The 22,951-nt window shown below is 38.7% G+C and overlaps 1 non-coding gene across 1 annotated transcript; it reads right to left on the reverse strand.

Moving 5' to 3' along the window:
* Positions 1-20,521: 20,521 nt before the first annotated feature.
* Positions 20,522-20,624, reverse strand: LOC114044710. The gene has a single exon (XR_003569283.1). It is a non-coding gene; the product is annotated as a U6 spliceosomal RNA (small nuclear RNA).
* Positions 20,625-22,951: the final 2,327 nt, after the last annotated feature.

The following is a 22,951-nucleotide window of genomic DNA, read 5'->3' on the forward strand; positions in this document are numbered from 1 at the left end:
GGACCACACACATACGTACTTGGGTAAACAGGAATACATCACACACACTCCTGTCTGCCTTTTCTAAAGGGTCAGCAGCCAGGGCTGCACAAAACAAAAACAGAAGGAGACAGGAAGGAAACCCCACACCACCATAACCAAGCTGTTGTAACCTTCCCAAAGCCTGACTGGCCAAGGCGTTCTTTTCTATAGCTTTCACACACTGCCCCAGGACCTTCACAAAAGATGGTCCAGTGGCAATTTGGCAATTAAATGCCTGCATGGAATGCTGCATGGTTCTAAACTAGGATTGTAGGATTTAGTGTTGGAACTTAATACCTCCTCTTCCTCAGAAAAGTTTCACAACTGAAAGGGACCTAAGAGGTCATCTAGTACCACCTTGTCCTCATTTTACAAATGGAAGATCAGAGGCTCAGAGATTAAATTACCTGCCCAATGTCACAAGGCTAGTGGGCTGAAGAACTGGGGACTTTAGCTCAGGCCCTCTGACCCTACTGCCAGTGTTGTTTTTTTTTTTCTCCCTGTACATGAATGAGTAGAGATTTGGCAGCTCATCTCTAGTGTTAGGCCCTAGCCCCAGCTGGGAACATGAAGAACTAACTGAATGAAATGTATGAAGAAACTTGAATAGAAGACTTATGGTCCACGCCACATAATTTAGCACATTGTCATATACCGTTTGGTAATATTTTTCTAGTATTTTCTTTGTGAGTTAGTTTTGTTGCCTTGACTATAATCTCCTTGACAGAAGGCACTGGATCTGACTCTTCCTTTGTAGTCCCCATTCCCTCTCCAGCAGTGTTCTAGGTACCTAGGAAGTCCTCAATCAATAAATAACTGTTGATGAATGAAGATCAGAAGGAAAAAAATCTTTCAAGAAAAGGATAGTAAGTGGTAAGTAAGAAGTACAGGCAGAATGTAAAGGAATTAAAAGGACACAAATCTGATCAACTCTTGTCTTGAATGAAATGGGGATGTGAAGGTGCCTAAAGAAGAAAAAAATGAAGTTTTGATGAGAAATGATGTTTTGCACATAGGCATAGAGCTGAAAAAGACATTACAAGTCATTTTATTCAAATTCTTAATTTTACAAAAGTCTTTCCATCTTTCCTGCTACCTTACAATTCCTAACCCTGTTGTTTATTCTTGCCATGACCTCCAATTCTTCTATACCTCAGTTATTTCCAAGACTATCATCCCTGCACTGCCTACACTCTCCTAACTTCCCCATCTTGACCCCTTAGCAAACTTATCCTCCTTTTTTCAAGATCCTTACTTTCTTAACCTATCACCTATCATGCTCTGCCAAGCTCTAGCCTTGATTTACTCCCACCACATACTGCCTTCATTTCTATTCACATGCTGCTGAATAAAGCTGGAGAAAATAATGAAACTGCTACCTGAGAGCAGTACATATATAAGCTTAACTGAGCCTTCACTGCAGCAAAGTCATCCTTGTATCCTATTCAATTAACTGTCCCATTCAACACAATGGTTTTTCCAAACCTTTTCATTGGTCCTCAAGTCTTCCATCGTTCCCCCTTCCCTCATCATCTTAACTGAGAACCTTACCTCATATTTCAATGAAAAACATTAAGGTCATTTGCTGAAAGCTTCCTTTTCTCCCCTCCTGATTTCATATCACTCAGATACCTCCCCACCCCCCACAATCTACTCCTTCACATGAAAAGGTAGACTGACATGGCTGTAAGCGTGTCTGGAAGCATGAGTTATCCCATTCCATTCTGTCTTCTTCAGCAGATTGTTCTTTCTATCATCTCCACTCTTTCGCTAATCTTCAAACTCTCCCTATCTACCAGTCACTTCCCTATTGTCTATAAATATGCCCATGCCTCTCCTATCCTAAAAATAAACAAAAAAAAATTACTTGATCCGTCCATTCTCACCAGCTATTGTCCTCTATCTCACCTCCTTTTTATGACAAAATTCCTTAAGAAAGCTGTCTACAATTGGTGCTTCTACTTCCTTTTACTCTTCTCAAATGTCTCCACTCTGGCTTCTGACTGAAGCTGCTCTCTCCAAAGTCATCAGTGATCTCTTAATCATTATCTAATAGCCTTTTCTCAAACCTCATCCTTGACTTCTCTGCAGCCTTTGCCTCTTTAACAATCACTCTCTTCTCCTAAACACTCTAGGCTTTGGGGACACTGTTCTCTCCTGGTTCTCCTCCTACCTGTTTGATCACTCCTTCTCAGTCTCCTTTACTGAATCTTTATCTAGTAGCTGCTGTCAGTGTCCCTCAAGATTCTGTCCTGGGCTCTCTTCTCCCTCTACATTGTTTCATTTGCTCTTCTCATCAAGTCCCATGGATTCAGTTATCATGTCTATGCATAAGATTCTCAGATCTATTTATCCAGCCCTAACTTATCTACTGATCACCAGACTCCCTTAACCAGATATTTACTAGACATCTAAAATTCAATATCCTGTAGACAACATAAACTCAACATGTCCAAAACTGAACTCATTATCTTTCTCCCCAAACCCTCCCCTCTCCCTAATTTCTCTATTATTTTTGAGGGCACCATTATCTTCCCAACTACCTAGGCTCAAAAACAAGACACCCTGGGCATTTTCTCTGGTGCCCCATGCCTAAAATCCCACCTTCTTCAGGAAGCCTTCCAAAACTCCTCTTAATTCTAATGTCTTCCTTCTGTTAATTTTTACTTTATATTGCTTGCTTTGTATATATTTGTTTGCATGTTGTCTTTCCCGTTAGATCGTAAGCTCTTTGAGGAGATGGACTGACAATCTTTTCCTTTTTTTGGTATCCCCAGTACTTAACACAGGGCATGGCACATAGTAAGTACTTAATTAATGATTGTATAGTGATTGATTGCTTTACAAAGAATTATTTTGGATTGTAATGTTACTATTCATTTTATTATTGGGCAGTACCACATTTCCTCTGAGGCCAATTTTTCTGGTTGTGTCAGGTAACTGTCCAGATAAAACTCATTTGGGTAAGTGGAAAGATGAAGCCAGCTTCTTATGCTTGGGTATAACAACATGCAAGTTGCCCACAAGACAGAGAGCCTCATTAGAGTTCTTCGTGATACTCAGATCACCTTCGTTGTCATGGTATCCGAACCTTATGCCTGACATAGAACACTTCTATATACATTTTCCTTCAGTGCTGATGAGGATCTTTTGCATCCAGACACTGTCTTTACATGCTGAAGCAGTAAGGCATCCTGAGAGAGACAGGAGGCAGTGTATGCCAGGCAAGTCGAACCACCACCACCACCATCTTGACCACCACCTCCCCTCCCACCCTGATAGTGATAGTGCAGGACCTTGAACCCAAGAACACTGTGAATAGCACTGCTCCCCCCTCTCCAAAGACCACCGGACCTGCTTCTGACACAGGCCTTACAGTCATTATTGAGGGAAGTAGTCACTGCGGAGATGAGGCCCATTTTCTTTTCTACCACCAACATGAGGTCCTGAGCAGCTGTCACCACTGGACACATAAGCATGACAGTCTCAGAGTGGTAGTATGTTTAGACTACCCATACTGCTTCCATCCCTGCCCTAGCAGACCTCAGCCTGGGAAGCAACCAATGTGGAGATGCAACCTGGCAACTGCTTCTGGGGATACTATAGCTGCTGACTCCTTAGTAGTCAGCGCTACTGAATACCTGTAAAACAAAGTTCTCACCACCAGAATCCTTGACATTGTCAAATGGTTCAGCATCAGAAATGGATACACTTTCAGCCGTGGAAATAACACTAAAGAAGATGCTCTACCATCCCTATACCCTAAAGACCATGGAACCTTTCCAAAGGACTTGCTCCCGAAACTCCTCTATGTCCCATTTTGCCTATTAGCATTCTTTCTGCTTTTCTGTTGGTATACCCAGTGATTAGCACGATGCTCTGCATATAGTAAGCCCTTAAATAAAGGCTTTTCATTCATTCATTCATTCATTCATTCATTCACTCATTCCTTTATTCATTCATTTGGCTATACATGACCAACTCACAGCCAGGGAGACCCTCACAGCCATCACCATTCTCTACTCTCTAGTTTGAGAAATCTAGTCCTTCATCCATTGTCTCAAAGTGTTTGTGGCTCTGAGTCACAATGGTCTGACCACAAATGGTCTCTGAGCCATTTTGAGTAGGACTTTATCACAGAATAACCGAGTCAGCATTGAGTTCGAGGACATCTAGACCAACCTGCACCTGACAATGAGTCTTCTCTATAGCACATCTGTCAAAGATATGCTTCTAGCCTTTGCTTGAAGACTTTTAGAGAGGGGAAGAACTACTACCTCCCAAGGTAGCCCATTCTGCTTGTGAATAGGTCTGATCATGAAGAAATCTTTCCTTTCAACAAGTCCAATTGCCTCTTTGCAATGTCCACCCGTTACTCATAGTTCTGCCCACAAGAATAAATAGAGCAAATATATTTCCTCTTCTACATGACATTGCTCCATATATTTGAGGCTATCATATCCTTCCTGTCTTTTCTGCTCCAAACTAAACATTCTAAGTTCTTTCAATTATTTTTATATGGCATGGTCCTTCATCATTCTGCTTGCCTTTTCTGGGTATTTCCAGCTTACGAATATCCTTCCTAATATAAGATGTGCAAAACTGCAAAAAAAAATCCAGATGTAATTTGACTGGGGCAGGGCATTGCAGGACTGTGTAAGCTCCCCATTCCTGGACATTATACCTCTTGTTGCAGCCTAAGATTGTGTTAGATTTTCTAGCAGCCACATCACACTGTCAAATTATAATCTATTAAAACCACAGATGTTTTTTCAGACAAATTTCTTCCCAGTAGCTTTTATCCTATCTTCTATCTATAAAGTTCATTTTAATGCAAATGTGACTTTATCTTTATTAAATTTAATCTTATTATATTTGATTCGGTATTCTAATTTGTCAAGATCTTTTTGGATCCTAATTTTGACATCCATTGTATTAGTTATCCTGCTTAACCTCAATTATCAGTGAATTTGATAATCTTGCTATTTATGCCCTTATTCATGCCACTAGGGGAAAAAAAAATAAAGAGTATAGGGAAGAGCACAGATCCCTGGGGCACTCCACTAGAGATCTCCTTCCAAGCTGACTTCAGTCATTGTCAGTCATGTTTGACTCTTCCTGACCTTATTTGGGGTTTTCTTGGCAAAGATACTGGAGTGGTTTGCTATTTTCTCCTCCAGTTCATTTTATAGATGAGGAAACTGAGGCAAACAGGGTTAAATAATTTGCCCAGGGTCACACAACTATTAAGTATCTGAAGCCATATTTGAACTCAGGTCTTCCTGACTCCAGGCCCAGCATTCCATCCACTGTGCCACCTAGCTGCTCACACTGAACCATCAATGACTACTCTTTGGATCCATCCATTTAGCATGATATGAATTTGCCTAACTATATACTATTGTGTAACTTTCATATCTCTATCTTATCTATAGTCACAATGGCATTCCCCTGAAATGATAGTGAAAAACCATTATGAATTCTCAACAAATGTCTGGTGATCAATTCTTACAGTAAAGGAGATACGTTTGGTGAATTACATAAAGAAGCTTAGCATGTCCTTGATAATTTTTAAGACATCTGAATTGTCTTTGGTCACTAGATACAGTTTCAAGCTAATGCTTTCATATAAACAGTTGCCAGATCCCAATAAAAGACATTTTTATGAGTAGATAATTCATATTGATAGCATATAAAAAGTTTGAATTTTTCAGGCAGTTTCTCATCTGACCCTCCCCTTCCACATCGAGTTCTGAATCTGGGCTGAGCTGGGGTTGCAACACTGTTAACTGGTCAATTTGTTCAGTCTCAAGACGTAAGGCAGGAAGGTCTTCTAAGATTAAAACTTCCAGTGGGGGCATCATAACTTACACTGGAACACATCATGGCAAAAAACTGGAGGCATCAGTATTGAATATACTTAGGAATAAGCCTGTAGTTATGAGCATTGAGCAAAAGCTTCTAGCTGTGTATAGGTGACATAATTAAGGTCGGGGGATGTGAACAGCTCTGACAGCTTCTGGGATTCATACTGATGGATTTTGAACAGTACACTTCCTCAAGGTTTCTCTTCTTGAAGATTCTGCAGAATGTTAATATAATCTGTAGGTGGTATAGGGGCTAGTATGCCTGGTAACATCTGCAAAAGTTGGAGAGCAGGCACGCCCTATATTCTGTTGACAGAGCTGTTGACAAGAGCTTTTGCCTGAGTGTCATGGATAACATTTATATTAGAAACTGTACCTTTAATTTCTATGACAAGTAATGATGCAATCTTGCTGGCTAGGTCCTTGCCTTTGGTATTTATAAAGCAAAATTTGTGTTTGAAGCATAGCTCCTTACTGCTGCTAAGAAGAAGATGCCTTGGGGCACCAGGAGTGCCAACCTAAGGCAGTATTTCATCAGCCCTGGTAGCTGAGATCGGGCCCACCACTCAGTCACAGTCAAAAGAGCTTAAATCACCCAGGAAAACAAGTGTGTACATGAGCCAATCTGAAAGTTGTCTTGCAAACAACCCAGCAGAATTAAACTCCTCATCAACTGCCATCCTAGTTGGAAGTAGTTAGCCTGGGGCTAGGTCTATTAGCCACCTCCCTTTGAAGTTATTAGAGATATAATAAGGAACCTGCTTCCTCTCACCCCAAGCTGGCATGAAACCAAGAGAGCATTACAAGTGTAGTAGAAGATGCCCAGTGAGCTCAGTTCTTAGGAGCATGGGTGAATGCTCAGCTGATGCAATTCTTAGAACTTTGGAGCACATATAGATGTTCAGTACCTGATTCCTCTCAGCTAACTGCATGATGAATGGGATCCTCTTTGGCTACGGCTGGATAGCCTGAATTGGGGTTGTACTCAAAAAGGCAACTTGGGTAGACTTAGCCCTGTCTCTTGTTTTGACTTCTATTTTGGTGGAATTGTGGTGAGACACATGGATGGAAGAGAAGCCTCATGCTTTCCTCATCCAAGATTTGTCCCAGAGATATGGGTCTAAGTTTTCTTTTTTTTTATGATGGGCAGCCAGGCCTGGAGTCAGGAAGACTCATCATTCTGAGTTCAAATATGGCTTCAGACAGTTTACTGGCTATGTGACCTTGGGCAAGTCATTTAACTCTGCCTCAATTCCTTCATCTATAAAATGAGTTGGAGAAGGAACTGGAAAACCACTCCAGTATCTTTGCCAAGAAAATCCCAAATGGGGTCATGAAGGATCAGATGTAACTGAAATGACTGAACGAGAAGTTTTTTTTTTCCTTGGCATTTGGGCTTTCATTTAAAGTGAAGGATATAGGAGGCTGCAACCTTGTAAGTTTCAAAAGGGCAGGAGAGCAAGCCATGGGAAGGTCCTGAAGTGGAGCCTGTGCTACTTTCGGTAGCCAGCCAGTCTAACTTTGAGGAGCTAGGAGCAACCTTTGAGACTCAGTCCCACAGTAACTGAGATAAAGGCTCCTCTACCATCAATGCCATGTTTGGCGATGAACTCAGTGAGATAAATATCATGTAGAAACTGCATCATGTCTGAGTCCACTTTCCTCAGAGATTGAGGCTGTATTGAGGAGAATGTGTCCCTGAGGTATTGGGGGAAAAATGTTTGTATTTCTGTTCTTGCTAAAATTCAGAAGTAAATGTTCCTTTGTAAAAGCTAATTGAAGTTAATTGGCTAAATGAAAGCGTTAGTCACTGGTGGCTAATAGCGTGGGGAACATATCCATTGTAAGTATTCTATCTAATAACATCAGACCAAGACTTTCCCAAGCCCTAAGAAGTACCTCTGGTATCTTGAGGACAGATGTAGCAAGCCTTACTCTGAGAGAGTGAGGACAGGAAGTGCATGCTACAAAGAAAAAACTTTGTACGATCCTCAGCTACATTATGTAAACAAAACTTTACACTCCTAGCAATTCCTCCTATTCAGTACCTTAGACTTTCATCCTGGTTCAACTCTTACTGGCTACAGATAGTAATCATGAATAAGTCATTTAACCTCCCAGAACCTCAGTTTTCTTTTTTCTTTTCTTTTCTTTTCTTTTCTTTTCTTTCTTTCTTTCTTTTTTGTTTTGTAAAATGGGAATTACCTTCTTCATAGGATTATGGAGGAGAAAGAATTTTATAAACTTGAAAATGCTAATTTGTGATTATAGTCCCCTATCTTTGTGTGTGTGTGTGTGTGTGTGTGTGTGTGCATGTATGTATGTGTTTCCTTTAGATCCAAAGCTTGTGGCATAGGAGATAATGGAGAACCTTTTAGAAATAGGAGTGGAGGTCATGAGTCTGTGCCTATCCTGGAGTGACATAAAGAAATTGGAGAGATGGCCTCAGTTGGTCAAGTTATTATGGGGCTACAGCTGATGATAAGGTGTTTGCCAAAGGAAGGTAAATTTCGATGGCCGAAAGTTGTCTAGTTTACTTGGGGTTCACTGGCTAGATTTCTTTCTCAAAGAACCCAATTCACTCGGGATCTCATTGATGGGACAGCAATAGGTCCCTGCCCAAGCACCACTGAATGGTTATTTTTTGGGCCCTCCTGGCTCAGAGTAAATGTAAATAGTAACTGTTTCTCTTTTGGCCAGCAACTCTGAGGGTCTTTGCCTCCCAGTTTGATTTTTTTTTAAATTAAAGGGGCCATCCCTTGACTCACTTCTTAAAAAGTGAGAACCATTCACATAATGGGCATTACCTCACTCAAAGTGAGAATCTGAAAAGACTAGCTTAAAAGGGCCAGGATCTCCCACTACATCCTGAACCATCTTCAGTTGTCCTGATGAACATCTGACCACTGGACCCAGATGGCTCTGGAGGAGAAAGTGAGGCTGATGACCTTGCACAGCCCTCCCTCATTCCAATCAAAGTCAATTGCAAGTTATGTCATCAACTCCCTAATGTCATGGTCTTCTTCAAGAATGAAGGACAAACACAACAACAACAACAACAACAACAACATCTCTGAGGCTTCTTAAGGGCCAGTGGGAAAAGCACTGAACATGGAGTCATAGATATGAAATCAAATCCTGGCTCTTCCATTTGCTACCCACGTGACTTTGGGCAAATCATTTAACCCCTCTGGACTTCAGTTTCTTTATATGTAAAATAAAGAAATTGGAATAGATGATCTCTAAGGTCACTGCCATCTCTAGGTCCTTTCTAATAGGGCCAAGGGGAAAAAGATATTCATCTGTGGAGGAGAGATTATTATTGAAATGATTGACCCTTGGGACAAGAAGGACGATGACACCAGGACAGGACTAAACGGCTGAAAGCCATGGTAAGGGCAGAGAACAGACTTAGAAAAATTAAGGGAATAGTACAAGTAAAAGAACAGGAGATTGTTGTCGGAAGGGAAAATTTCAGAGTGCTAGGAAAATAAAATTTGCCTGGGCAGGCTTGAAGATAACATCTTTGATCAGTCCCTTAGCCCTCTAAACAGGCTTTCAAAACTTGATTTAATGGGGCAGCTAGGTGGCACAGTGGATAGAGCACCAGCCCTGAAGTCAGGAGGACCTGAGTTCAAATGTGGCCTCAGACCAAACATTTGACACTTACTAGCTGTGTGACCCTGGGCAAGTCACTTAACCCCAATTGCCTAAAAAAAAAACAAAAACAAAAAACTCAATTTAAAAAAATCTAAGCCTGTAAGCACATAGCAGGAAAGAGCTGACCAGGGCATTATTTATAGTGTTAGATGTGGGTCTTTTCATAAATGGCTGTTAGAGAAAGCTTTTTTACATTCTGAATGGCTGAATATTTCAGGCTCTTGTGGTAAGATTGAGAGATGTTATGGTGGAGTGGATAGAAAGCCTGCCTGGATTTCTGGAAGACCTGGTCTTAAGTCTCATCTCTGATACATAATGGCTGTGTGACCCTGAACAAATCACTCTCGGTGTTCTAGGCAACTCTCTAAAATTGTAATTATAAATCATTATTCATCTGTTTTGGTGAAAAGAGTTTCCTTTCTGGGATTTCCCTACATCAATTAAATCACAAGTCTAGATCAATGGATCTAACCTAAGAACCACACTTAAGCTTTGCTTTGGTATCTGAGGGATTTCTCCTCACAAACCCCTCTTTAAGCCTCAGTTTGATCATTCTAAGTGAAACTAGGTCCCTTCAACCAGGCTTATGTTGTATATTAGGTATAAATAAAAATAACACCTTTTAATTATGATGTGAATTCCAAAGAACTTAGGTTTTCCCATTCCAAATCCAGTAATGTTTCCATTAAACTATGCAGTTTCAAGCAAAAGTTCTAGATCTTGAGAAACTTGAGGCAACAGGTAAAGGTGTGTGTGTATATAAGTGAGCATTTATACCTTGGAAATCAGCAAAGGCTACATAACTCAAGGCTTGATTCCTTATTTTGTTGATTAACTTAAGAAAGTGATGGAGAAAATGTTAATAATGCAAATTAAACTTAAAAGTGTGTTATTTTTAGAGGGCTGGTTGTTAAATATTTCCAGTACATCTCTATTATGTACCCCAGGTTGAGAACTCCAGCCTTAAAGGCAACTGTCCTGTTTAATTTCATCAAACTGTAAAGATTCCTAGGATAGAGTGCTGAAGGTCTGCCTATTGCCCAAGGAACAGCCTCACTAAGTTTGGAGTGGCTCATGACCAGGCAGTGGGCTAGTGAGTGTTTTAGGTCATACCAACTCACTGAAACTGCCAAAGAAGACACAGAGGGCCTATGATCTGTGTCAGTTGAGGAAGCATCCAGAAAAAAACAAAAAACAAAAAACAATCCACCAATCTTTAAAGAAATGCAGAAAAGCATACTGCAACACTCAGCACAGTATTCTTTTTAAAAATTCGATTTTATTTTTTTAGTCAACAAAAAAACACCCTCTCTACCTCCTTTTTCCCATCCCTTTCCTGCCTCTAATTGAGAGTGAAAGAAAAACAAAACCCCTGTTATGACCATGTATAGTAAAGAAAAATGAATTTCTGCATTGGTCACATCTACATACATACATACTATACATGTGTATACACACACACACACACACACACACACACAGAAGCAGTTGTTGGCATAGTAGATAGAGTGCTGGGCCTGGAGTCAGGAAGTCCTGAGTTCAAATTTTGCTCAGACACTTATTATCTGTATGACCCTGGGCAAGTCATTTAACCTTTGTCTCAGTTTCCTCAACTGTAAAATGGGAAAATAATAGCACCTACCTCCCAGGGTTGTTGTAAGGATCAAATAAGATAATACTTGTAAAAAGAACTTGTGCCTGGCACATAGTAGGTGTTATATTCCCCTCCTCCTTGCCCTTCCCACATACATGTGTAGTTGAGATAAAAAAAAATTTCCACATTGGCTGTGTGTGTGTGTGTGTATTCATATATACATACACACATACACATGCTCACATATGTATGTGAGAGGGATAAAGCAGAGAGAGAGAGAAGTAAAGGGAAGGAGATTTTTCATTGCTTACCCATAGGATATGTCTTCTTCATCCCACAAACTCACATTTGTGACTTTTTCCTGCTCAGTAAATTGGATATTTGGTCTTAGTAAATTGGTCTTAGAATTCATTGAGAACTACAGCTTAAGAAGCCTCAGGGCTCCCTGAAGCCTATGACATCATGATAGAATGGTAGGAGAGATTATCATTTGTCCTTGAGGAAAGAAACATAAAAGGAATGTATTTCATTTTATTTTCCCTTTGATTCATAGGGAAGTCCACTTAGATCCTCTTGTGGGGACAGCGGGGAGATAAACTATGTGTATTTCTATCCTGATATGGTATTTTCTTCTCTCCACAGCTCTGTGCTGAGGACCAGTCCTCCCTCCATTTTGTGAGGAGGTCTTATGCTCTCTTCAGGCAGTATTTTCCTTACCAAGAAAGAGCAAATGAGCTGAGCCAAAGGTCCCTTGTGAAATGTTACCATTCCAAAGTAATACTTCTTTGGAACTCTTTCTGTTCTGGCGAAACATGGAACTCACCCATGTCTGATTGATAACTTTGCCACCTCTCAGCAGCTCATGAACAGAGTCGGGAAATGGCTCCTTCCTCCACTTAGGAAATAATGTTCTTGGGACAGTTCCCACATTCCCTCACAGGCGAATTAAATCCATATCCTCTGAAGGAGTTGCTGAGGGATATGACATGAGGAGAGGGAAATACCTACTTTGCCCTCATCAATGCCAACTTGGATTCAGTGTTGCTTCCTTAGGCAAATGTGAGATTCTATTTTCCTAACAATTGCCAAAATTCCCCAAAATGAAAGAATATGTATAATGGGGAGGGGGTGATAGAAGAAAGAGGATAAATAGTATAGTCACAGCAATGTCAATCTTGCCAGTAAATATGTATCATGGTGACTGTTTATCTCTGACTCAAAAGACACATATATTGCAAAATATATTACAAAGTTCTTTGGAACATGTATTTTTAATTTTAATAAAGTGCTGGAGAGAGGGAGCAGCAGCTACTCTGAAAGCTTTGAGGTAGAAACCTATTGCAGGTTTTGAGTTTCTTTCATGGAACTTTTCTGCTGACTAGAAGATGGAGCTCCAGATACAAGCTTAACCACGGAGCTGGTGGAGATAAGGAAATACAAGAAAATATAAATATAAGAGGCAGACAGACAGAGAAAGAAACAGAGAGGGAAAGACAGACAGAGACAGAGAGACAGACAGAGAGAGACCTAGACAGAGAGAGAGAGAGAGAGAGAGAGAGAGAATTCTGAAAACACTTCACAGAACTACCTGTATTTCTTTTTTCTTTATATGTGCCCAGATCTCCTAAAATGGAGGCACCTTGGTTCTGGGACAAGGCATCCTGCATTCCCCTACCACATGGTTTGCAAAAGCCCCTTTCCATTGATTACATAGCCAGAACAGGCAGCATATTTAAAACTATAAGACTGGAACAGTCATATTCTCTTTCTCCCTGTGTCCAGAAAGGGTAGAGATCTATTTTACCCATAGCACTGGCACCATGAACTGAAGTGATGAGGAGGGGAGGGCTATGTTTCCTTCCTCTATCCCTTTTACCCTGAGGCCCCAAGAAATGGGTTTGGGGTTTTGTTTTGACATGTTTCATTTGTTTGTCCTTTCCAATTCTAGGCACAGGTGGTGGGATCCCCATCTGATCTGGAATTTAGTCATAGTGACCTTGGAGGCAGGATTCTAGGCTAGACACCAAGCCCTGCCAGGGAAGGCCTGAGAAGCCAACATGCCTGGGACTTAAGCTCAGGGGGACCTTTGGACTTGGAACTTGGTGGGACTATGGTATACAGGAATTGAGCTAAACTGTGAACCTAATCCCCTTCTCCTCCCCAGAGTATGAATGGCGAAAGGGCTGGAAGTAGAGACTGGGATTATGCTCCAAGGAGTTGGTGGGATGTGCATGTTTATTCTTGCTATGCTTGTGAAGTAAATATTCCTCTGTAAAAACTAGTCTGACTATTAAGTGTTTAAATGGAACTGGAGTGGAGAGGACCTCTCAAATTGAAAGGATACCGTCTGTGGGGGCTATATCCAGTGGCAGAAACTAGACACTCCCAAATCCCTTTAAGGGTACTGGAGAACACCGGGAGAAGAGTGAAATATGACATACTTGGCCTTTAGTCAGTATGGGCCAGAGTAATCACTGTTATCATAATTAAATGCGGCAACAGTATGGATCAACTTTCAGTGAATTACAAACCAGTTTGTGAACTAATGATTCTGGTTATGAGTGCAGAGAGGATATAATCACACACACAGGCATGTAGGTGGTATAGTGAATGGAGCATTGGACCTAGAGTTTGGAAGACCTGAGTTCAAATTAGGCCTCAGACAATAACTGTGTAATCCCAGGTAAGTTACTTAGCCTCTGTCAAACTCAGTTTCTTCAACTGTAAAACGGGGATAATAATAGCATCTACCTTACAGGGTTGCTGGGAAAATCAAATGATATATTTGTAAAGCACTTTGCAAACCTTAAAACATGAGATAAAAGCCAGTTATTTTAAGATTTCATAGCAAGAAAAGATGGAAATCTTTTAAAAGTCCCCATAAATCCAACCCTGGTGTTGTATAATGTTTACAAAATGTGTTGAATTCAATGAAACATCCCTGGCCACAAGTATGTTAAATAATGATCAAATTGAAACTCTCCATCTTTGGACATAATGCGATATCTCATTTGAAGTACCAAAAGCTAGTATTTTCTCATTGTCACAACTATGATAGTAAAGGCAGTGTGGCAGAGCAGATATAATGCTGGACTTTGAGTTAGGAAGACCTGGGCTGAAATTTTATTTTTGACATTTCAGTCAGTAAAATTGAAGCAAAGGCAGGTTGAGAGTTTTCTCCAAGGCAAGATAACAATTTATTAACAGTGATAGATAAACTATTAGCAAAATGGGTCACACTGGCTGGCTCAGCCAAAAAGCCAGGGACCTGAGGAATTAATTTATTAGTTAGACAACAATAACCAATAAATTGGGTCAATGACCTCTCTCAGAGACTAAAGATCCTTGAAGAGGACTAACAGGGCCTTTTAAACTTAGGTGTGTCTTCCTTCTGATTGGCCTGATAGTACATCATTTGGATCTCCCTTGGCAAAAGTAAGACAGTCTGATTGGTAGACATTTTAATGAGGAGGTGGGTTAAGAGTTACTTCAGCTCTTCCCTATTATTTCCTCCTTAGGACACAGGAATAATCCTCAAGTGATAGGATTAGTCTGCAGCTGGAGAAAGTAGGTTGACCTTCAGGTATGGATGATCACACCAGTCTGGCAATTAAGAAATGTTAATTGCTTTATGAGACCCAGCTGCCCCCAGCAATCTTGGCTAGAAAAACAAAACCATTCCAATCAGGTTCCCTTAGGCTTGGCCTCCCCCTTGGAGACTGAATCACACCAAATTTTTGACAAGGAGACAAGGACAGGAGAGTTATCCCCTAGGGAGGGTCTAGCTCAAGCTGATCCTCAATATCTGTAAATAGAGGCAAGGGTCTCAGGTTAGCAAGCAAGTACCCTGGGGGCTAGGAGTGATCAGAGACTGCCTTGTGAGCTAGACTAAGAGATGGGATTTTGATAAAATGGTGAAAAGGATGGACTCTTGCCCAGGGTCACACAGCCAAGGGGATGCACATATGTTATCTCATTTGAGCTTCACAGTAACCCTACCCAATCCTGGGAGATAGGTGCTATTACTATCTAGTCAATATCTGAGGCCACATTCGAAATCAGATGATAACTGAAAATGAGTCTGACTCCAGGCCCAACACCCTATTCATTGTGCCACCTAGCTAGCAGCATAATATTAGTTTTCCTCAACATGTACTATCAGTTTGACCAGATAAGTCACCTAACCTCCATATGCCACCTACCTCTCCAAACAAACAAACAAACAAACAAACTCCATAAGGGCTTATCTTTTAAGTCAGATAGATTTGTTTTAGTTATGGTAGAGAGAAAGGAGGTCATCATGCTGACAAAAAATAAAAGTATAAATCCTTCAAGTATTTGAATATTGTTCTCATGACTGACAAATAGGGAATTCCCATCAACTAGGTACAAGAAAAGAAACTGAATTAAAACTCACGACTTTTTAAAAAATTGTTTTTGAAGGGGTACCTTTGACAACAAAACTTTTGCTTAAAATACAGAATCATAAAGGTGAGTCAAGATTATCTGATCTCTGCAAGACCATACCCAAACTCTTTAAAATGTGCCCCAAAGATATAGAAAGGTCCTTAAAGTTCATGGTCTCCATTTCTTAGCACCATGCTGATCACGTCAGGCATCTGTAAATATTCATTGGTCAGTTAGTTGGTGAAAATACTCAGGGCCAATATACTGAGGTTCAGTTTTTGCAGTTATGTTTGTTAATTAGGCTTTTCTGTGGTGTTCCTGAGTGTAGGCCTTTGGGGAACTTAAGCAGCTTTTAAAAAAATGTTTATTGATATGCTTAGTTTTCATATGAACGAGCATTTACTAAGTGCCTACTATGTGTTGGTCCCTGAACTAAGTACTGAAGAGAGGCAAAAACAGACCCCACCCTCAAAGAGGTCATTTTCCAGTGGAAGAGATAGCATGTAAATAATTAGGTGTGTATCAAATGCCTAGAAAGTAGATGAAGGGTAACTTCCATTTACAAATGTTTCTCTTCCCTCCCCAACACATTGAGCCATCCCTGGTAACAAAAAATGGAAGTAAAAGAAGAGAGTATTTCAGCAAAACTAATGAACAAATCAATTAAATCTGACAGTATGTGCAATGTTCCATATCACTAGTCTCTCCCTCCTCCCCAAACTCTCCTTCCCATGAAGGAGGCAAGATTCATTTTCTCATCTTTTCTTCAATGGCAAGCTTGTTGATTACACAACCTGCAATTTCCTTTTCTTTTGTTTGTTTCATTTACGTTGTGTATATTATTTTTCAAGTTCTGTTTCCTTCTTGCTGCCTCAATTCACGTAAATCTCTGCCTTTTGAGAGCTCCTAAGTGGAAATTTCTGCCTTAAATCACTATTAAAGGTGAAGGTGGTTTATTTTTTGGGGTGGGAGGATGGGGAGTGATGCTATGTTTTCATTGATTATTGGTACCTGCTGGGTCATTTTTAGTCTTAGATCATTACCTGGGGATGCTGAGGGGTTAAATAAATTAGCCAGGGACACACAGCTAATATGTATCTGAAGCAAGACTGGAAGGCAGGCGTGATTCTGAGGCCATAACTGTCTCCATTGGTTGTTGAAAAAAAAATAAATATAGGCATACCTTGGAGATCAATATGGTAAATATCTCAATAAAGTGAGTCACATGAATTTTTGGTTTTCCAGTGCATGTAAAAGTTATGTTTACTCTATACTACAGTCTGTTAAACGTGCAATAGTATTGTGTCTAAAAAAAAGTACGTACTTTAATTTTTAAAAAAAAGCTTTATTGATAAAAAATGCTAATCATCATCTGAGCCTTTAGTGAGTTGTAATCTTTTTGCTGGTGGAGGATCTTGCCTCAATGTTGATGGCTTCTGACTGATCAGGGTGGTAGTTGCTGAAGGTTGGGGTGGCTGTGGCAATTTCTTAAACTAAGTCAACAATGAAGTTTGTCCCATCCATTGACTCATCCTTTCATTTGAATATGTAGAGGTCATTGTCGGGTTGTGAACTGGCCTAATTTCAATATTGTTGTGTCTCAGGGAATAAGGAGATCCTAGAAGAGGGAGAGAGAGATGAGGGAATGACCCATCTGTGGAGCAGTCAGAACACATACAATATTTATCAATTAGGTTGATACCCCAAAACAATTACAATAATAATGTCAAAGATCACTGATCACAGATCACCATAACAGATATAATAATAATGAAAAGTTTGAAACATTGTGAGAATTACCAAAATGTGACACAGAGACACAATTTAAGCACATGCTATTGGAAAAATGGCGCCAATAGACTTGCTCAATGGGGTTGCCACAAACCTTCAACTTGTAAAAAGGATGCAATATCCGTGAAGTGCAATGAAACAAGGTATGCCTGTAAATGAAATACTTTTAAAATGGACTTGTCAAAATGTTTTAATAGGTGTAATAGAAAGATAAAGGAGATAATAGGAGCAGAAACACTTATACTGACTCATCTCTACTGTTTTATGTTGATAGTGATATTGTTAATGGATTCTTTCCTTTTTGATATAAACATCAAATAAAGGACCACTAAGGGCCCCCCAGACTGACAAAGATGAGAAAGATGCCTGAAAAAAGAAGTGGGAGAGAATAATTTTAGCTTAATGGGCCTTAGGTTTCCAATGGCACCTCCTCCTCAGGGGTTTGAATCCCACTGAGAACAGAGTAGTCTAAAGACAAGACACTTGGCCAGGTTTTAAAAAATAAATCTTTAGGCACTGTAGAAAGCAAATATTTCTTTTCAGGTCAGATGAATTAGTTGTAAATGAATCAGAAACATGTGGACTAAGTGTAATTTTTTTTTAAATGGGGAAAAGGTGCTTGGAAAAAATAAATTTAATTAATTCAAAGTTCTAAATGTTTGAAGAAGACTGAGACATCTGATGAAGACAAAGTATTTCTACTTTGTCAATGTTATAGGACTGCTAATCCTACCCAAAACATTTTTGAAGCCTTAATTAAAATTAACAAATAGGTCTTTGGAAAAGTCAAATATGGAACATGACTGCTTTTTGAAGTGACTCATAGTTCTACTAATTTATGTGATATCTTCTACTACATGTGGATATAAGAATAAAAGGTTTAGGGTTCTTAGTTTGTGTGAAGGAATAAGACAAAATGGAGTGTAGAAAGTCAACTAAGAGCCCATTCTCTCTCTTAAATTTTTTTAAAAATTGATTTTTAAAAATAAACTAATAATCTAATTAAAATGAACCATCAAAATCCAGTTGAATTTTATTTGCATAAGATTAATTTAAATAATGTTGTATTATTAGTCAGTAAGTTGATATCATTACTCCAATACCACCTTCCCCCTACCTCAATATTAACTGGAGATTAATTAACAAGGCATTTGCAAAACTGTTCTTTCTGGTTCAGGTTGGCCACATGTACTAACTCAGTGGTTGGGTCTTTTGGGGATGTTGAATAAACCCCTTCTTTGGCAACTGAGCAAGAAGAGGCCATGATTCAATGGATTTTTAGAAAGGGAGTGATTCCTTTCTGGGGCTCTTGTATGCTCTTCTACTTCTGGCTGCTGATTGTGACTATTTTGAGCCACTTTCTATGAGGTGTGGGAGAAGAGCAGCTTTGCCCCATTCCCCCACCCTGGCTGACACACCGATGTGAGAACAAAACCACTGAAGTCAATGTTCTGTTTAGGCAAACTTGATGCTGGGTTTTATGTTTCCATGTCTATGTCTGTCCTTTCCTGATCTCAGGTGAACAAGTGTCAATCCCAAGAAGTACATGTCTAGGCTTGGAGGTCATCTTGTGAATTCCAAAGATTTGCCAGTTCTAGGTCCTTTGGCCAGAGATGAGTTGTAGCAAGGGAGTTGTAGCAAGGAAGAAGATCAGTATCAGCAAAAAAAAAAAAAAAAAGGACGAGCCTCAGCCTTGGCTCAGCTTGTCAGACGATACTTGTCAGAGGTATACAGTGCAGAGCAGAAGTAAACTATAAAATGCTTACTCGCCAGTCCCACAAAATCCCATGTTTAGATGAGGTTTAAGTATTAATTTCCTAGAAGAGTATAATAGAAATTATTACTGACCATTTGTCTCTATAAAATTCATACTTGGAGATGGTCTGTCTTGAGCATTTCTTTGTGGACAGGAAGTAAACACTGGCCTCATACTAAATTCATATTGCACATTGAGTATATTTCTACTCCTCTCTGTTTTGGAGAGACCCAGCCTAGACATAAGCCAAAATCTAAGTTAAACTAGTCCCAGGGTGCTGGAGTTGGGGGTCGAGGAAAGTCTCCTTCAGAACTAAACCTAATTTGGACTTTGAGTATCCAAAATAGATGTGCCTTTTAGTGGAAAGGAAGTAAGTTCAGTGGCCTACCCCCCACCCCAGGTTCATCAGTGGTTCTTGTTGTTAGACTTGAATAAGTACCTTCTTGTCTGATGTAACCTTATTTGATTATCTCAGATTAATATAGACCACTCACAAGTTTATTAAATATCCACCAATGCATTGAACAAATATTGTATGAGTTCCTGGGGGACATCATACCCCTGACCTCATAAAGCTTGCATTGTAGCAGGAGGGATATGCCAGTATTCTAAAATTAGGTAATAAATATAAACATGCTATTTTTGCCAGTGTTTTAATGGCAAACATTTTAAAATGAAGTTTTTGTGATAAAATAATTTATTTTATATTGGATTTGAAGTAAGGAAGACAAGATAAAATGCATTACATTACAACTCATAAATTTCAAATGCACAGGGTCAAAATGCATCATTACATTATGAACTTAAACTGACTACTAATTTGTAAAACGTTGAAAGTAATTGTTGTTGGCATGAGAATATTTTGTTAACAAGGTCAAACATACCAGTGTGAACTTACTGAGTCATAGGGTCTTCTTCCCTAAACTCAGTTTGGACTTTAAAATCCAATCACATATAAAAGGATTCTGTTAGACAGCTTGCTTTTTCAGTGCTTGAGAATAATTTTTCTAGTATTAGTATTAATTGTTTTTTTTTAAAAGTTTGATAGAATTATGCTGTGAATCCATCAGGACTAGGAGGTTTCCTGACCAATTCTCACTCCACTTTTGGTTCTTTTTTTTTTTAACAGTTAGTTCTAATTTCTTTTCTGAAATTGGATTATTTAGGATTTCTAGTTGGTTTTCTATTCATTATATTTTAAAGGTATTCCTCCATTGTTTTTGTATTCTCAGTTTTGTTAGGGTATAACTGTTCATGATATATTCTGATAATTCTTTTTATATCTTCTGGTTTTGTGGTGATTTCACCTTATTCATTTACTATTTTGTTGATTTGATTTTTTTTGTTCTCTTTTTTTGGGGGAGGGGAGGAAGTGAAGTTCATAGGTATATTTCTTTTCTTTTCTTTTCTTTTCTTTTTCAATAAAAAAATATAGAATACTTTGCTAATTTGAGTGTCATCCCTGTTCAGGGGCCATGCTGACCATTGTATCATTCCAATTTAAAATATGCATTACTGAAGTGAACACTGTTCTCTTCTTTTTAATCAGATTGGCTAGAGGTTTTCCAATTTTGTTAGTCTTTTCCAAGAACTAGCTTTTAGTTTTGTTTATCATTTCTATAGTCTTTTTGACTTCTAATTTATCTATTTCTCCTCTAACTTTCAGTATCTCTTTTTACCTATTTGGCTTTGTTTGTTTATTGACTTTTTAATATTCAAAATGCATATTTGGTTTATTAATCTTCTTTTACTTTTTGTTAATGTGAGCTTTCAGTGATATGATTTCCCCCCTTAAGGCTGCTTTAGTTGAATCCTAGGCATTTTAGTATGTTTATCATTTTCTTTCACATGGTTATTAGTTGTTTCTATGACCTACTCATTGTTTAAGATTTCATAGTTATGTCTCCATTTGGGTCTGTGTTTTCCTTTGTGTTCCTGAATTGATTATTTTTTTTATTACTTTATGGATGGCAAAGGATATAGCTACTATTTCTGTCTTTTAACACTTATTTGCAAAATCTCAGTGCCCTAATACATGGTTTGTTTTTAAATAAAAGTTCCATATGGTGCTGAGAAATACATATATTGTTCATCTTCAGTTTTATTTAGAAGATACCACAAGTCTTTTAGTTCTAGTTTTTCCAGCAATTTGTTCAATTCTATATTTTCTCTTTTATTTATTTTTCTTTTAGATTTATGCAAAGCTGAGAGAGGGATAGATATTTAAGTTTCTTCCTATGATTATAAAGTTTTCTACCATTATTGTATTACTGTTTAGGTCTTCTTATAATTCAGTTATTTTTTCATTTATGAATTTAGATGCTACGGAATTTGGAGCACCGGTTTAATATTGATATACTAGCTTATTTTCTTTCAGCAAATGTAATTTCTTTGTTTATACCTATGTTGTGAAGTTTTGTTTTTTTTATTTATGTGATAGCAATTTCTGCTTTTTTGAATTCATCTGATACATAATGAATTTTGCTCTAGCCTCTGTGTATGTCTTTGCTTTTTAGGTATGTTGTTTTAGGTGTGTTGTGTTTATGATTGCTTTCTTGCAAACAACAAATCATAGGGCTTTGTTTTCTTATCCAATGGTTCACTCTTTTTCTCTTTATTAGATTATTTAATCCATTCCCATTTAAAGTTATAACAGGTTTACATTTTCCTGCATTCATCTTTAACATTGTTTTTTTGTTTGTTTGTTTTGTTTTTTTACTTAGGACTATTTTATTCCTCATCCTTTGTGAAGGCAATATGTTGTCTTTACAATTATTTTTGCACAATCTACCTTAAGGAAACTTTATTCCCAGGGGTTCTCTTCCCCTTACCCATAATCCCCTCCTTTACTGTTTGTCATCACTTTCCCTAGTTTTGGAGTTTTAATTAACTCATTAATTTTTTTCTTTCTTTCTTTCTTTTATCTAGTTATCTAATTCTCCCTTTTTATTCTCAATTAAATAGTTAATTAAACCCCCATTCTCTCCTTTCCTCCCACTTCATTTGCTAGATTTGTTTTTCATTTTCTGTGCCTTTGTCTAAAAAGGACTAATATATCTTATTGTTATTAATTCTCTTCTCTTTCTATGTTAAAATTTTAATCTTTGATTCATAGTTCATATAATTATCCTTCTCTGTATTTCTCACAGAATTAAAGCTTCTAAGGAACCTGATTTGAGCACCCTCTTATAAAGAATTTCTACATTATTGCCTTGAAGATTTTACCCCTTCCCTCCTTTTCTCACCCTTCGATGAAAAATTGAGACTGTTAGTCAAGGGCTCCTGATCTTCTCCAATTCCAATGATAACATCATCTCAGCATCATTCCCTGGCCCATCCTCCTTTGCTATAGCCTCACATCATGAGATGGGTCCTTCACCTTACCAATGCCAATCCCTCCATTATTGCCTTAGATTCCGTCTCATTCTGTCTCATCCAAGAAGTTGTCCCTTCCATTATCCCCTTCCTCTCCCTAACTTTCAAACCTCTCCTTATCTATCAGCTTCTTTCCTGATGCTTTCACATATGGCCAAATATCCCCATTCTTAATATAAAAAAACCCTTCACTTTAACAACACATCTTTATGTTATTGTCCTGTATTTCTCCTCCCCTTTAAAAATCCAGCTGCTAAAATGTCAATATTTCTTTCCTCCTATTTTATCCTTTCTAAACTGACTTCTATCACCACTACTCTACTGAAACTGCTTTCTCCACTGTCAGCAGTGATTTAATGGTCATTAAATGCAATGATCTTTTCTCTGTATTCATCCTAGTGATCACACTGACCACTCACTCCTTCTGGATAGTCTCTCCTCCTTGGAGTTTCCTGATACTGTTCTCTCTTAGTTCTTTCC

The sequence above is a fragment of the Vombatus ursinus genome, unplaced genomic scaffold (genome assembly GCF_900497805.2).
Source record: "Vombatus ursinus unplaced genomic scaffold, bare-nosed wombat genome assembly UNPS02014774.1, whole genome shotgun sequence".
NCBI lineage: Eukaryota > Metazoa > Chordata > Mammalia > Diprotodontia > Vombatidae > Vombatus > Vombatus ursinus.